The sequence below is a fragment of the Erinaceus europaeus genome, chromosome 15, assembly GCF_950295315.1.
Source record: "Erinaceus europaeus chromosome 15, mEriEur2.1, whole genome shotgun sequence".
Classification (NCBI taxonomy): domain Eukaryota; kingdom Metazoa; phylum Chordata; class Mammalia; order Eulipotyphla; family Erinaceidae; genus Erinaceus; species Erinaceus europaeus.
Genome location: NC_080176.1, coordinates 32223527 through 32239901, shown reverse-complemented (window position 1 = coordinate 32239901; position 16375 = coordinate 32223527). Strand labels below are relative to the sequence as shown.

At 44.8% G+C, this 16375-nt stretch overlaps 1 protein-coding gene across 2 annotated transcripts in view; it reads right to left on the bottom strand.

Moving 5' to 3' along the window:
- Positions 1-16375, bottom strand: part of GALNT17 (polypeptide N-acetylgalactosaminyltransferase 17) — a 518762-nt gene that overhangs the window by 500346 nt on the left and 2041 nt on the right. The window lies entirely within an intron of this gene.

Sequence of the window (16375 nt, the reverse complement as noted above, 5' to 3'; positions counted from 1 at the left end):
TATCTCCCCAGCTCAGCTGCCATGTTGTTACATGTTTTATGTGACTGTTGTATGTTCCTAGTATGCTCATGCTAGTTTCTCTACTTTATTAATAGTCTTAAGGTCTCCTAGAAACCCCCCAAATATATAATACAACCATGTCACCCCAACTCTACTCTGTATCAAATCAAAACCCCTGCACCATCAGGCTTCCCAACTCAGGTAGCCTTTCAGTCCAATAAACCCTATTTTTCTACACAGTTGTTTCCATAACTTCTTTGGTGATATACATCAGCAGCAGGTGAGCTTTTGATAGACAGGGTTCAACACTCTGAACATTAATAAAGGAAACCTCAACCTCAACTCAAACTGGAATCAGGATGGCAACAGGGTATAGAGGAAGCACTCACACTCTACTACTGGTCATCAGCCATCACCCCAAACAGGACATTTTACTACATCACAGCAGTAAGAGGCATCCAGAGGAAGAAAGATTTCCAATGCACCTAGCAACAGCCTCAACCATTGGAAATGCTGCAGCTCAGTCAGTGAGAAGCCACCTTCACATGAACTCTTATATTGACCTGGTGAATTGTCCTTGTTCTCTTGTTGATGACATCTCTGCCCTCCTAAATCCTGAAAGTATCACTTCTGCTTGCAGGATGAGCTGCTGCCCAGTATGAGTATAATTTTTTTTAACAATACTGACAGATCCTGGAGGGTACATGACATGCCAGGTCCACACAATAAAGTCTCTGGGGGAGAAAGAGAGAGCATTCACAGACCTAAGGCTTTGCCTTTATTAGGGCCCAAGAAGAGCTGTCAGGGATTGTATGGGTTTGTTCTTTATTGGATTTTAAAAAAAAATCAGAGGGTGAATTAAAATGAGGGAAAGGACCAAGTCACACAAACGATTATTAGCTCTAGGAACTAAATGGGTAGGGCAGCCTGGTTCTTCTATTTGTGTAGCCGGAAACATACTTATTCAAAACTGGGTGTTTTTTACATGGATGCCTTAGCAATCAAAAACTGAAGGCAGGCACTTACATTACAACTTTAAAAAGCTTATTTTCAGGGAATGATAATTGTAATTACATTACAGTGTCTCTGGGCAATTCAATTATGTCTGAGTTTCAGCTTTCTCATATATAAAATGAACATAACAGTATAAGTAAGTCTGATGTGGAATTAAAAACATAAAACATTTAATTATGTATTAGGCACTAATAAACATACTGTGTGTGGTATATGGCATACAATGGTGAACACATGTACAGACAAATACCACAGATTGTATTGCATTAACTCTAAGATACCTTTAACTATAAATTGCACCATTTTATGTACCCATAAGAGGAAAAAGCTATTACCAATGAAACTAAGACATAACACTAATCATAAAATGAATCTCAATTTTAGATATATAGAAAGTATAGCTTAAAATAGCATAAAAGGACATAAATTCTTTAAAAAAGAAAGTAAAAAAAAAGCAAAACAAAGTACAGCTTAACAGTGACAAAACATAACATATGGACAGCTATAGACGTAGAGATACAGATAGATCCAAATTAATCCTAAGTGCCAAAGACTTCAATATTCCAGTTAATGAAATGGCTATTGTGTCATTTAAGTAATGTCCTACTTCATTTTAACATTAACTGAAAATGCACTGGGAGGGGTGGGGAGGGGCAGAAGACACCACAGATTTCCACCAAGCAAATGCTATTTATTCTCTCCTCTTTGCCTCCATCCTACTTACTCTAGCTGAAAATCAGCTATTTTCTTTTTAAATTTTATTTTTTTTTGTTATTTTTTACATTTATTTTATTTATTTCCTTTTGTTGCCCTTGTTGTTTTATTGTTGTAGTTATTATTGTTGTTGTCATTGTTGTTGGATAGGACAGAGAGAAATGGAGAGAGGAGGGGAAGACAGAGAGGAGGAGAGAAAGATAGACACCTGCAGACCTCCTTCGCTGCCTGTGAAGCGACTCCCCTGCAGGTGGGGAGCCGGGGTTCGAACCGGGATCCTTATGCCGGTCCTTGTGCTTTGCGCCACGTGCGCTTAACCCGCTGCGCTACAGCCCGACTCCCGAAAATCAGCTATTTTCTTGAGGGTTGACCATATGACAATCTTCTGAACCACTTTTGGGAGCCAGCCAGGGATACTTGTGGGAAAGATTTTATTTCCTGATTAAGTATTCTAAGGAGAAAATACTATAATGTGCTCACTCCTACATGTAATCTTCAAAACAAGACTCATATATAAGGAAACATTGGTGAGTTGAAAGAGATGAGGCATGGGGGTGAAATAAGTGAGGGAGGTCAAAAGGTGTAAATTGTTGCCTTATAAAACAAATTCCAGAGATGTTGTGCATGGCAGGGTAGCTGGCCACAGTTAGTAACATTAAAGTGTATGTTCAAAAGTCATTAAAGAAGTAGATCTTACAAGTTCTCAACAAAGGAAAGAAAAGTTATTAACACTGTCTGGTGATAGATGTCAATGAGATTTTCCTGTGGTGACCATTTTGTAAAATTTCAAATATGAACTAATCATGGTCCATAACTGAAACTAATATAAAAACATGCCAATTACACCTCAATTAAAATTTTTTCATGCCTGAGGCTGTGAGGACTCAGGTTCAATCCCTAGAACTGCCATAAGCCAGAGTTGAGCAGTGCTATAGCTTGTCTCTCTTCCTCTCTGTGTCTCTCTCATTAAATAAATAAATAAATAAATAAGGAGGGGCACATAGCATAGTGGATATGCAAACAGACTTTCACAGGTGAGGCTCTGAGATTCCAGGTTCAATGCCCACACCACCATAAGCCAGAGCTGAGCAGTGCTCTGGTGAAAATAAATAAATAAATAACATATTTTTTTAAATGCAAGTACACGTGGCTAGTGGTGACTTCCTACCTGTACAAAGATGCAGTGACAAGAATTAAAGCAAGCATTTTTTGTTTGTCTGTTTTTGTGGCCACCAAGGTTATCACTGGACTCCATGCTTTAACAACTCAATTACTCCTGGTGGCCATATTTGTTTAGAAAGCAGTTGAGAAATGACAGTGATAAAGAGAGAAAGACAAGGAAGGAGAGACACCACAGCACTACAAAAGCCATCTTGTCACCATTAAAAAAAAAATAAGTGAAAGATAGTGAGCTAAGTCTTGCATCATCATGAAGACTTCATAGTGCCAAACAAATACTAGCTACTTCCAGATTTAAGAGAAAACAAGTTACTTGCTGATAAAATAATCCTTGAATATAAAGGAGTTCTTAATAAATAACATCTATTCTCCTACAAACTACTGGGTCTAAATACAGTTACTATCATGCCAAGTATTAACATCAGACACATACACAATCCCCTAAGTACACAGAAAAGCAAGAGCAAATCTCACAAGTCATCTCATGAAGAATTCAGGGAACAAAAGGGCTACTGATGTCGTCATTGGAAGGCGGGAAGGGGCATTTTTCAAAACCAGAGGGATCAAGCCTCCAGAAGACCTGTCTCCTTTATACCTGTATAAACTCAGGTCCCCAGATGAAGGAGACATAGAGGCCTGGTCTCCTAGTCATTGGTTCAGAGTCCTTTCTAGTCATGAGGTACAGCCCTGAATAAACCCTGTGTGACCAGGAGACACCCCGCAACAAACACTAATCACACAATTAGCTGTGGTATCTGAGGCTGGGGTGGAAGGAGGTTCTAGTGGAAGCATGCTACCCATTAACTGTCAGCACACCCAAGTGTGGGGGCCTGTAATTACCAAGGCACTGCATTACTCATGCATGGCAGGGCTGAGGCTCTGCAGCGAGCAGTGACATGGACATTATTAAAAGGGAAAACTTCTCTATCAGTGGCTAAGCCGATTGTCATCCACATGTCAGAGCTGCCTAAAGACCCATGCTTTGTTTGCTTTGTAATGTTCTTGTGTTGTTTTCACATCCCCTGGGTTTCTCTGCTGTGGGCAAACATTTTCAGATAGAAAGGGACAGAAACAGAGAGAGGGAGAGAAAACAAAGCACCACAGTACTGAAGCTTCCCCTAGTGCAGTGGAAGATCAGCTCAAGCCTGAGTTGCACACACACAAAGCAGACACCATCCCAGTGAGTCTCTCTCTCTCTCTCTCTCTCTCTCTCTCTCTCTCTCTCTCTTTCTCTCTATCTATCTCTCTCTTCCTGCCTGATTTTAAGTACACAGAAGAGAGAAGGAATGGAGTAGGGTGCCTTGCCAAGGGGGAGGCAGTGGACCTGCTTCTTCAGGGCTCCCACCCCACTTGATCAAAGACTGCCCTATGGGATGCTGGCTCCCCAAGCTCCTGGATTCCATTCTGGGGTTCCTACAGCAGTTGCTGAGGTTGCAGGTCTCACCCACCCTGCAATGTGGCTTTGTCGCTGAATCCCAAAGGTGCTGGGGAACCCTGACTCCTGTCAGGAGTCCCTCATAAGGCAGCAGCTGAAACAAAGCCTGGTGGCAGTTGGAGGGACACAGGCTCCTTTGTCACCTGAGAGCAGCAGGGGGGAGTGGTCAGAGAAAGTGGGGTTTAAAGCAGACAATTCCTCCCACCTTTGTCTCCAGTCTCCCCTAGAATCCCTCCAGACCATCCCCTTCCTCTTTTGGGAGGTTTGGGACAGCAAGAGATACCTGTCCTCAGGGGCTGGGCAAGCTGAGTGCACAGCTAGGGCCTCTGAGCACAGGTGGTAAGAGAGAGGAGGCTTTCCTCAGGAACAGCTGATCTAGGAGTTGGGGCTCACTGGGTGGTGTAGCAGAGGACACTTACGGAAGACCCAAGAATTTTCCAGTGAGATTTTCATGGGAGGGGCTGTCCATGTTGGCCACAGCAGGTTGGAAGACTGGGAGCTGACAGTAATGGGGTGCAGGGAACAAGTGGGGAAATCACTTAGCGAGCATGTCCCAGGTCCCTGGGACTGTCTCCAGGTGCAGTTATCTCAGAGTATGGCTGGGAAGGGGGCTCCAAAGTAACGTCCACCTGAATCCACGTGAGTCCTGAATCAATGGTGCCGCCAAGCCAGGAGCAACACCAGCACTTGATCCCAGTACTGGATTCCAACTCACTTTCCACCTAGCTGTCCATACAGACACATAGACAAACCAAGTCTAAACCCACCTGGGACTCCAAAGAGCCTCCTGAGTCCTCCAGGCAAGCCCCAGTTGGCCAGTGAGTTGTGTCATATGAGTCACCTGTTCCCACACACTCCAGCCTTGGTGCTGGCCCTTCTCAAGTTGTCCTGTAGAGTCTGGGTCCTAGAGTCATGCTGTGACTCCACATCCTTCCCCAGACTTTTGTGTAGTTTCCTAGTTTCCTAAGTAGGTCTGACACAGCAGCTTCCCTGCCTCTCCTTCTCTCACCTCTGTGCTATAGGAAAAGCTGGTCCCATCACCCAGCAGGACAGAGATCCAGCCCTGGAGGCCTCACCTCTAGCTCTGCCTTCAGGCTAGTGGCAGTGCTGGGCTTCGATGGCACTGGTTTCCCACAACTGAGACCCCCAGCTTTATCAGCCTCTTGTGCTTGAGGGCAGGATTTAAGATCAGCAGTTGTGACTTCCTTCCAACCCCACAAAGATTTTCAATTTCTTCAAGCAGCCCTGCTTCTATTCAATATCCTCCAGCAATCTAAATTTGGAAGCTAACCTGAATCAATTGTTTCCTCTGATGACAGAGCTGCCCCAGGCGGGGTGGATAGATGATGTGTATGGCTTCTGAATCGCTGCATAGGGGTCTTTGAGGAGAAATGGGGTCCCTAAGGAGAGACAGAGTCACTAGCCAGGGCTCAGAGTTGTTATGGCACAAGGAAACACCCCATGTCAACCACAGGCATCATCCTGCTGTTCACAGGGGTGCTACACCAAGGGCAAAAACCAAGACATTTCAGGAATCTTCCCAGCTGAGTTGCATAGTATCTCTGACCCTCAGTTCTGAAGCCAGAAAAGTAAATCACTTTATCAGGAGATGACAGAAAGTCACAAGGTACGTACAGAGTTCCCTGGGGATTCTAACAAGAAATTTGTTTGCCCTGGTTTTCTTTCTCAATGCTGCTACCAAACCTCTATGCCATCACTTCCTAATATGTTTTCACGTGGTAGTGTCTTCTCCTAGGTAAGAAGGAATACAGGGCCAGGTGATAACTCACCTGGTAGGGCATTCACTTTCCCATGTACTAAGGTAAGATATGTACTGGCAAGACATGGGAACCCTGTGATGACCAGGAAAGCTCCATACACGGTAAGGTGCTGCAGTGGCTTCCCTTCCTCTCAGTGTCTGTATGTCTCTCACCCTGTCTGTCTCTACTTCTCTATCTGAAGCCCATGCATGAGGCCCCAGAACCACAGAGGGGAAAAGGAGAAATATAAAAACATATCTATGTTATAAAATCAAGCATTCAAAGGCACACTAACAATGACTAGTCTCTAATCTGGCCAACAGCTGCACTTCCACCTCTTCAGAAGGTTCCTGTGCCCCTCAGCTAGGACAATAAATGACCAGAGCAGACACAAGATGGCAGAGACAAAGTGGTGTAGGCTAGATGGCTTCCAGCTCCTTCCTCAGTGTGTGAGCTCACACCCCACAGTGGGAAGGTGCAGGCTTCCACAAATATGTCCTGTGAGGACAGGGGTAGAAGGCATGCAGATAGTGGGCCATATGCAGCTGGCACAGTCACTTGGTCTGGCCCTGCCAAGGCAACCACCAGTGGGACTCAAAAAACAATGAGTCTATGATTTTTTTTTAAAATATTGCCACCAGGGTTATTGCTGAGACTCAGAGCTGGCACTATGAATCCACTACCCTGGTGCTTTTTTTTTTTCCTTTTTCCTGTTTGATAGGACAGAGAGAAATTGAGAGGGGGAGAAATAACAATAGACACGCACAGACCTACAGCACTACTTTACCACTCATAAAGCATCCCCCCTGCAGGTAGATAATGGGGGCTCAAACCAGTTCCTCGCACATTGTAACAGGTACACTCAACCTGCCTGGCCCCCTCTATAAGATTCTTCTCATAACAACATTAGGATCTGTTTTTTAAGTCAATGATTTTATACATTTGATGAATAACATTACAGACACCCCAATGACCCTTAGCAGAAAAAAAAGGCCCAAGAAACCTGAGCAATAGGTAGTTTTGAAGTCCTGCATATCCACCCAATCCAGCTTTACGAATCAAGGGTCATTTCTCTCCTCTACAACTATCATTCAATTAGAAGCCTATGTATACGCAAGGTCTTATGGTAGACGCTATAGGATAGAGTTGTTATTTTTAAAATCTAGGACATCTAGGGCCAAGAGAAATACTCAACTTATTAAAGCACAGTATACCTGATAAGTTAGTATACCTGAGGGCCCAGTGCACTAAGTTCAATCCACAACAGCACCATAAGCCATACTTGAGCAATGCTAGGTCTCTCTTACACACAAAGATAAATATATATATTACAATTTAAAATCCAGGGCTAAGAAGATATCATAGTGTTTATACAAAAAGATTCTCTTGCCTGAGGCTCTCAGCTCCCAGTTTAATCCCCAGCACCACCTGCAACCAGAGCTGAGCAGAGCTCTGGTATAATACATACATACATACATACATACATACATACATACATACATACATTACATACATACATACACACTCCAAAATATGGTCCAATTCACTGATTCATCCAAAAGGTAAATTCATGAAGGCACAAGAGGATAAGAGGATAAGCAATGGTCCAAAGGCCACTGACAGCAAACTCTCAAGCAACTCAGTGCAAGAAAATCTCAGACAGGGGGCTGACACAAACTCCAGGTGGTGAACCTGAGCCACACTTAAGAGCATGAGAGAGAAAGGGGACTGGAGTGGGGGTAGGCAAACTAGCTTCTAAAGTCTGCGGCTGTAACATGGGAACAATCCTAGAGCAAACGTGAGATACTTCAGTGAAGTAAGGGGTTTGGGATGGGGCCAAGGTAAGAGCACAGGAGGTGCCACTGGGAGCAGGCTGAGACAGAATCTGACTCTGCCTCCAAGCTCCACGATGAGTCCTCAGGAAGCAGACAACAGTGCCTCCATTAAGACATCCCTGGCCACATGTGCTTAGGGCTGAGAGACCAGCGGCAGCATTCTGGGTGAAGGGGGCCAGCAGGATGTGCTAATGAGAAGAGTGGAAGGGTATTGGCAAGGGAGAGACTGGAGGGGAAAGGCTGGCTCATTTCCTCAAGCTTCCTTCTCTACAGTGTCCTGCCTGTGCGAAGGAAAACAGCTATGACCTGCATCTGCTTCTCAGCAGGCAGGACTGAGAGCCTTGGAACCAAGAGGTAAGGGGTGACTCAACCCAGAGGGTCCCTCTCAGAACTACCAAGGGATCTGGTTACATGAGTGATGGATGTGCTTTCAGCCAGAAGTGGAGCCCTGCACAAATCTATCCTACTAGAACTTTCCACAGGAAAAGTCTGAGACCTGAGCAATATTCTTTTTTTTTTTTAATATTTTTTATTTTATTTATTTATTCCCTTTGTTGCCCTTGTTGTTTTATTGTTGTAGTTATTATTGTTGTTGTCGTCGTTGTTGGATAGGACAGAGAGAAACGGAGAGAGGAGGGGAAGACAGAGAGGGGGAGAGAAAGACAGACACCTGCAGACCTGCTTCACCGCCTGTGAAGCGACTCCCCTGCAGGTGGGGAGCCGGGGTTCGAACCGGGATCCTTATGCCGGTCCTTGTGCTTTGCGCCACCTGCGCTTAACCCGTTGCGCTGCAGCCCGACTCCCCCTGAGCAATATTCTTTGATTTATTGTGCATTCATGATTTTACTGCTCTTAGGTTGTTTGTTCACTCAGGTGGGGAGAGAGAGAGACAGACTCCACAGCGGTACTTGAACCTGGGTGTCTTAGCCAGTGAGATATCTCTTCCACCTGAGCCACCTTTAAATGGCCAACCTCCCCTTATACCTGAGGGCATAAATGGCTCTGAGCAGCCAGGTTGGCACTAAATGTCAGTGTCTAGCTCTGGCAGGCCCAACTTGAATTCCTGAGGAAGAGAGAATAGTTAGCTAGTATGCAAGGATCTGGGTTCAAGGTTCTACTCTCCACTGGCAGAATGAAAGCTTCATAAATGGTGGAACAGTCCTTTAGGTATCTCTACTTCTCTCTGTCTCTCTTCCTTACCTGTCTCTTTCTCTCACTTTCTGTCAAAAGAAAAAAAGAAAGTATTAAGCCAGCAATGGTGGAGTCATGCAGGCAACAAGTCCCAGTGATAACTCTAGTGGGAAAACACACACACACTAATTCCCTCAAATTCCATCCAACATGAAGCAAAGGAAATGATGTAACCATTCTTAATAGCTGAGTAGTATTCCATTGTACCAATACTTTCTTTTTTAATTACAAAAATAGTTTATTTAAATGGTAAAGGAAACCTTAGGGAAAAAAGTATTAAAAGTGTAAGTTAAACAAATGCTTAATCCAAAATTTTACACAATGAAGTCTTAATGCAATGAAAAAACATAAATCACTTCCAGTTGGTCTTCTCAACTCATAAAGCAAGTGTAGAAATTGGCGTTATACCCTTCAGCTTCATTACTTGGGTAAGACCTTTCCTTTCATAGTATTCTCTAATTCCATCCCAGAAGGTTCACTTTCTAACAAAGTCCCAAAACCTAGATATAGACCAGGTTCTGTGAGACAGAGCATATGTTCACACATATCCATAAACTAGTGGAAAATATATACCTGAAAGCAAAAGTACACTAGAGTTTGCAGTGAGTACCTCCCTAACACTTCCTCTCCACTATTCCAACATTTGGGTCAATGATTGCTCAACAATTTGTTTGGCTTTGTATGTTAACTCTCTTTTCAGCCACCAGGTTCCGGATGCTGACCAGACTTCCCTGGACAGAGGACCCCATCAATGTGTACTGGAGCGCCACTTCCTCAGAGCCCCACCCTACTAGGGAAAGAGAGAGACAGACTGGGAGTATGGACTGACCAGTCAAAGTCCATGTTCAGCGGGGAAGCAATTACAGAAGCCAGACCTTCCACCCTCTGTAACCCACATCGACCCTGGGTCCATGCTCCCAGAGGGATAGAGAATGGGAAAGCTATCAGGGGAGGGGTTGGAATATGGAGATTGGGTGGTGGGAATTATGTGGAGTTGTACCCCTCCTACCCTATGGTTTTGTTAATTTATCCTTTCTTAAATAAAAAATAAATTAAAAAAAATAAAGTAAGTGTGAAAGATAAAAAAAATAGCATCTTTATAATTAAGTCCCTTATTCCTTTCCTAGTAAACTGATATTTTAAATTGTATTCTACAATGATGTAACTAATCACTCTAAAGCTCATTAAAATCATTAATAAAGGTTTAGATTTTGAGCTGTGAAAAAAAAATTGGGGTTATGTATTGATAGTAATCACTGAAGTTAATCAAAGGCACATGACATCATTCCTTTCTACACATAACCAGAATTCTGTATAAGGATTCCTCTGTCAGAAGACAGAACAAAGGCTCAGGGGCACAATGGTTCTGCAAAAGATTTCCATGTCTGAGCCTCAGAGGTCCCAAGCTCAATCCTTGGCACCACCTTAACAGGAACTGAGCAGTGTTCTGGTAAATTAATTAATTAAATTAAATAAGCCACAGTATCTGGGACTGAGTATATTGTCCTATATTGAAACTTTGTTCACATTTTCACACCAACGATTCAAACAGATTAACACTATTAAATTTGATTTATATTTTGAATAAGCTACTACTATATTGAATCTGAAAAAGTCAACAATCACTTGAGTTTAAGAAAGCAGAAATGAATGGAGTTTATTTCAACCTCAGAGCTATACAGTTAGGATTTTTCCATGGAAACCACTTGCTTTACAGACACTCTGCACCTCTACCATTCTGTTTGTCTCCTTTCAGGCAGCTGGATATTCCAAACTGGCAAGTTCATCATGTCTCCTTTCAGGCAGCTGGATATTCCAAACTGGCAAGCTCATCAACCTTTAGAAGTCATCCAAGGAATTAGATCAACAAAACAACCCCCATTAGCTGGATAAACCTCAGTGGTGTGATAAACAACCACAAGTGTCACAAAGCCACGTTGAAGCCAACATCTGCCACAATTAAGAGTTGCAGATGTAATAGGGATCAGGGTCGGGCACTTGAAGTCACAGTCTCCAATGCCATGACACCACTCCAGACAGGATGCAATAAAGCACAATCAGTAAGCTGACCAACAACGACCCACCTCAGAAGAACCAGCTGCTAATATGAAAGCTTTCTTTAACAGTTTGAAAGAAATGAACACTGTAGGTCTCAGCAATGGATGCCAAGAATAGGTTTTAAGTTGTGGGAGAGGTTTTTCCTTTTTCTTGACAGTTACTGAGGTTTCAGGCCCCAAGGAGTCCTGGCAACCCAGAGGAGTCTCCACACATCTGGGAACAACCACAAGCAGAGGACTAGCATGGGGGAGACAGGTTGGAGAGAGGGAGGGCCTTCACCTCAATTTATTTGCCCCCTTTCTGGCCCAGTCTTCATGTCACCCTTCCACCCATCCACCCCCAGCACTCACCTGTCCTCTCATCTCTCCCAGTCAACTAGGAATATCAAAGGAGATCACCTGGGACCACAATAAGACAGGACTAGAACTACTTTGGGAACCCACCAAATCACCAGTGAGTGCAAACACATGCAGCTCATGGACAGAGAGGAGCCTAAGCAGAGACTTCTGGGGCTAAAGCCCATATCTACTCCTGAGTGGCTGGCAACCGTCCAGCTGAGGCTCCACCTCCACTCTGTTTTACCAAAAAAAAAAAAAAAAAAAAAGACTGCTGAATGGAGGAGAGGACTCCACTAAGGCTCACCAAATGCTACTGTGAGTCTCCATTGCTGTTGCCCTTCTCAGAGACTGGAGCAATAGCCTGGAGGGCCCCCATGCTGACACTGAGTGGGTGGGTCCTGGGGGGGGGGGGGCAGAGAATTGGCCAGGAAATTCAGGAGATCTGCAGCCCAGTGGTCTAGAGGTGGGGCTGTATTGTGGAACCTTTCCACATTGTTCTCCTGATGAATCGGGAGACACAGTGAACCCAAAGAGTATAAATGGGATTTGTTTGGAAATACAGGGCTAAGTAGTACTTCCATTCAACTGCTTGAAGAGCAGCTCTATAGAGCCTGGGCTTTGGATTCTCAAGGCATGGGAGTCTCTTTGCATAACCACCCTGCTAACTATACGCCTTGTCTTGATGCTGAATGCGAGCAACTACTAAAGCAGTATGATGAGTCGGGCGACCCAGATGTGGCTGACTATCTCATTGCCTCCCTGGATGCAGCACGCCAAGCCCGCTGGCAACAACTCACGGAAAGTCTGAACTTCACCCACTCAAGGAGGAAGGCCTGGAAGCTTCTTCATAGTCTGGGTGCTGGTAGCCAACCCTCTCCCGTCTCCCATCCTCCTGTATCTCCAAACTCAGTGGCCAGTCACCTAACTCAAGTTGGACGTGCTAAGATCAACCCAGTATGGAAAAGAGAAATTTCCCATGAGTGGTCATCCCACTTCCGTTTATCTTGTCCATCTCCAAAACTCTCTCCCTTTACACTGTCTGAACCGGAAGACGCTTTGAAGAGGGTTAAACCGGGAACGGCTGCTGGCTATGATAACATCACCCCAGAACTCATTCTTAACTTGGGCCCCACGGCAAAGAAGTGGCTCACTACATTCCTGTCCCACATCTTGGAATCCGAATCTATGCCCAAAATTTGGCGTCGTGCGAAGATAATAGCAGTTTTGAAACCAAAGAAAGACCCAACACTGGCCTCCAGCTATAGACCAATTTCTCTCCTCTCCGTGTGTTACAAACTCCTTGAGAGGCTGCTTCTGTCACGCATTTCTCCTCTTACAGAGAAATTCCTATCACCCGCCCAAGCTGGTTTCCGCCCAGGAAGATCTACCTGCGAACAAGTCCTGGCCCTCTCAACTTATATTGAAAATGGATTCCAGAAGAATTTAAAGACAGGTGCTGTCTTTGTTGATCTCACAGCAGCCTATGACATGGTCTGGCACCGTGGTCTCCTAGTCAAGATCTCAAGATGCCTGCCTCCATGGGTGGCCAACACTATATCGTTTCTTCTCCAAAACAGAATATTCCGGGTACATCTGGGTGACAAGTCTAGCAGATGGAGACTTGTCTCAAGTGGCCTCCCCCAGGGCTCTGTTCTGGCTCCTACACTATTTAATATTTACATCAATGACCTTCCAGAAACTTCTTCAAGGAAGTTCATCTACGCCGATGACATCTGCTGTGCAACTCAGGCATCCAAGTTTGACATCCTCGAGGAAACACTCACGAAAGACATGTCTCTGATATCTGATTACTGTAAAAAATGGCGACTAATCCCTAGCACTGCAAAAACGGTATTATCTGTTTTCCATCTACACCATGCCTCGGCCTCGCGTGAGCTTAATGTGCAGCTTGACGATACAAGAATCCGGCATGAAGCCCAGCCAGTCTATCTTGGCATTACTCTCGATCGCACCCTGTCATTTCACGAACATCTCATAAAAACTGCAGCAAAGGTGGGCGCGAGGAATAACATCATTGCAAGACTGGCCAGCTCCTCATGGGGCGCAAGCGCTTCCACACTACATTCATCATCTCTGGCATTATGCTATTCCACTGCAGAATACTGTGCCCCAGTATGGTTCCGTAGGCCCCATGTCCACTTGGTCGATTCCAAATTATATTCCTCCATGAGGATAATTTCTGGAACCATCCGTTCCACCCCGGTTCCATGGCTGCCAGTTCTTAGCAACATCGCCCCGCCAGATATTCGTCGGGATGCGGCATCATCTAAGTTCATTTCCCACGTCTACGCTCCACCGGACCTGCCAATATACGCGGATATCTTTGCCCACCCTGTCCAACGCTTGACATCTCATCATCCAATCTGGTCCCCTATGCCTACACTGAAATTCTCTGTTCCAGACTCTTGGAAACAGAGTTGGCAGTCAGCTGAGGTAAAGAACAAACACCTCATCACAGACCCCTGCAAGCGTCAACCCGGCTTTGACCTAGCACGTTATGACTGGGCCCTCCTCAATCGCTATCGAACAGGCCATGGCCGGTGCACCGCTACTGGGGAGCCAAAGACGACCCGAACTGCCCCTGTGGCTACAGACAGACTATGACCCACATAGTCAACGACTGCCACCTCTCCAGATTCAAAGGAGGTCTCTAAACTTTACATCAGGCTCAACCTGATGCTGTTGACTGGCTATGGAAGAAGGGCAAATGCTAGAAGAAGAACCACCCTGCTATCTGTTGGTCAGGAGTTAGTGATTAAGCTAAAAAGCCTATTTATAGTTCAAAAGCCCTCAGGCCCCCATAACCTACATGGAAGAAAAAGAACAAAAGAAACTTTAACAGCCACTGTGTTTTAACTCAGGGATTGAGATAACATTGAAACAACTGTTAATTTCCACAACTGTGAACTCTAAGTACCTTACTAAGACACAAGTCAATCCAGGCCAGAGTGATCAGTAGACTGATAAGTACTAAGAGAGAGACCTCATAACATACTATATACAGTGGTTAAACCAAGGAGAAACATTGGAGAAATGAACCAGGACAAAAGTCCAGCTAGAGCACCCCAAATGTAGAAGCACAGAAGAATGAGGTCAACATCCAGACGCTAGTGAGGAATTAGTCACAGGAGTGAGAAAAGATTTTGAAAGTAGTCATTAGAAATGGGGAAACAACAAATAAGACTCTGAAAGAAAACCAAGAGACAAAACTTATTTGCATAGTTACAGGCCCATGGAAGCCAGCTCCCTGCTTCTCAGTAGTCCCTCCCACCTCTGTCTCTAATTCCTGGATGCTTGTCCTACTGAGTGTAGGCAAGGATGGTGGGTCACACAGCTTAAGGCATGGGATTTGTCTGACATCCCAGATTTCCAGGTCATTACTCTAGACAAGTGAGTCAGAGACTTCGGGGAGGGACTTGGAATCTGTGTCCCTATAGGCCTTCCAGGGGACTGAGGGACAAGCTGGGGCAACAACAAAGGCCCTCAATGCTGGAAGCAAATAGTTCAGGCTCCACACTCCTCCAGCAAACTAGTTAATTGGGGCAAAGTCTGGGCACTGAGCCCCACCTCACCATGTTTGAAGTACATGAGCCCTATGGACTTAGTGAATACATTTAGGGAGGGCTGGGAAGGGAGAAGAGGAAAGGAGAAGTTAGATCACATTCAATTTCCTGATTGAAGCTCATCTGTGAATGACAATGTCCCAAATGCAGTCTGACAGGGTCCCAGGCCACCTGCATGTTCTGTTTGGGTCCTCTATGTACTCAAAGACATAAGGCCATATGCCCCTAACCCCCTCCCCAGCCCAGAAACGAGCTGTGGCTATGGTTTACCCTGTGTGTTAGTTTTTCAGCACTCAAGAGAAGAGCTTCCTCATACCACCCACCCCCAGAGCTGCCAGCTCACAGCATCCTGGGTGCTCACTTACTGAATGCCATCAAGAAAAGAGACTGGTGACCTGGGAACTGGCACAGTGGATAAAACACTAAATTGTCAAGCATACAGTCCTGAGTTCAAACCCCAGTATCGCATGTGCCAGAGTGATGCTTTGTTCTCTCTCAATTTTCTCTCTCTCTCAAATAAGTAATTAAATCTTTTTTATTTTTTAATTATCATTATTTATTAGATAGAGACAGCCAGAAATTGAGAGGGAAGGGGTGATAGAGAGGGAGAAAGAGGGACAACACTGCTTCACAACTCACAAAGCTTTCCCTCTGCAGGTAGGGGACTGGGGGCTTGAACCCAGGTCCTTGCACATTGTACCATGTGCGCTCAACCAAGTGCACCACCACCTGGCCCTAGTAATTAAATATTTAAAAAGACAGACAAATGAATGAATAAATAAACAAACAAATAAATAAATATAAACTGTCCTTTCTGAGGGTGCTGTGTGGTCTGGTCTCACCACACCCAGAAGAGAAGAGGAGAGTCACCTTTCCTCACTCGAAGCCCAGAGAAGACAGCTGAGTCCCACTTCCTTACACAGAAGAAGACCCTGTGCATAGGTCTGCACCTGCAGCCCTGCAAATCCATTTCATCATCAACCTTCCCACATATGCAGATGAGAAAGTAACAGACAGCATACAGGAGCAGTCACAAACATGGTCTCTCTGGTCAGAAGATATGGGAGCTAAACTTCTATCACTTAACAGCAGCAGAGCACAAGTAACCTGGTTCATCTCTCCAATCCTTGACTTTGCAGTTCTGATCTGGATCTGATAGAGAGAAACCCTCCCATTAAGATTGTCATCAGTTTATGGTGAGCTGTAGTTCTGGAAGCACCACCATGAGTGAGGGAAAAGTTCAGGGAAGTCTTGGAATCATCACAAA